The sequence below is a fragment of the Phalaenopsis equestris genome, unplaced genomic scaffold (assembly GCF_001263595.1).
Source record: "Phalaenopsis equestris unplaced genomic scaffold, ASM126359v1 Scaffold000777, whole genome shotgun sequence".
Taxonomy (NCBI): Eukaryota; Viridiplantae; Streptophyta; class Magnoliopsida; order Asparagales; family Orchidaceae; genus Phalaenopsis; species Phalaenopsis equestris.
The window spans coordinates 8775-10463 of record NW_018165217.1 but is presented as its reverse complement, the minus strand read 5'-3'; positions in this window follow the sequence as shown (position 1 = coordinate 10463).

The window sequence follows — 1689 nt, the reverse complement described above, 5'->3', positions numbered from 1 at the left end:
TAGCCGCAGATTCAGTAAACAAGCGTAGGATTAGTCAATGTTCTTTATGCCTGGACCAAAGGGTAAAGAATAGGTATGCTCCTATTTGGCACAATACAATTTGAACTGATTCATTTTATCCATTCACTATAATTTCTTAATAAGGAGAAGGATGCTTTCTTATATATTAAATATCACATTAAAAAATTTATTAGTATAATAAGTTATTTAAGAGTTATTAAAATTATATTTTTATTTCAATTTCCAATTACTGACAAATAAGAAATTTGAATTATATTGTTGTGATTAAGTATTGATTTTCTAAAATCTTAGTTCATAGTTCTAATATTACTCCCTATGGGATCGATATCTAGGACTCCATTAGAGCCCTATATTACTTGAGCTATACATATACTTGCGTTGATAAGTGTGACTTTACCATTATTGAATATTTTATATATACATCTTTATCGAATCTATAACCGTTGTTAAATTTTTGGTGTTGTTGCTGAGGAATTAAATCTTCTAGCAGCAGTATTAAATACTTTTATTTTTAAGCATATATAAAGTCATTGTCAATGCTCTTATGAAATAAGGATTATTTTGCATGATATTTTAACATGACTTTTTCTTACGAATGTTTCTGTTCTTTTGAACAATGCATGTTTGTGTGTTAATCTTTTTATAATCATTCATTTCTAATTTGATCAGTTAGATAGTTAAAACTTTTTATGATTTATAACTTCTAATCATTTCCTATAAAAGAAGTAGGTTAACACATGATAGCCTAGTATAATAGATATATTACCAGTAGGAAATTGCAAACTAGAAAAAGGATTCGAGAAATCTTGAGAAACATTGCATGGTTAAATCCTTATTAATTATAATGTGATTTCTAACTATTCATAGGACCTATACATAGAATAAAGAGGATTGTGACCCTATTTTTCAACTATCACATAGGGGAACACATGAAAAAAATATCAAGAAAAGACTAACAGGTGCCACATGATCATGAGCCTCATCATCTCTAAAAAACTCAAAGTTGTTACTCGATATTTCCATATACTGCTCTCTTAGGTTTAATATGATATTTACTCTTACATTTTGATCACCTCATTTTAGATTTAGTGGTTAATTAAAATAAAATCTCTCCTATTCTAAATATATTGATAATATTCTTATGGGATCAAAACATGGGCTCATACTTTGTATATCACTTGATTGACATGTGTACTTATGTGATTAACTGAGTTGCATCATAAGAGATTTTGGAACTCAATCACCATGGTCAAACCTCTCTATATAAGGTGAAAGAGTCTTAAGCACCATATACTAAAGATAAGAAAGGGGGAAAATCAAATATCAAAGGAACTGGAAGAAGAACCAACACCATCAATTCATCCCCCACAAAATAACTAAGTGTCAAATTATTTATAACTTATCACTTAAAGTTTAAGTACAAACAATTGCATTAATTTTAATAAAGAAAAAAAAATCACATAAGGATCCAACATAACTTTCATTAAGAGATGACCTAGTTGGATGAGCTGTTGGAACAAGAATTCACCTCTAGACTTGCATTGTCTCAAGTAGCTACACTTAGCCTCAGCTTGAGATATCAAAAATTTATTCATTAAATCTATAAGATCCTAGTGTGTCGGCACTATTTTTGGTGTGGGGTTTGCCCGTAAGAAGCTGTCGGTCATC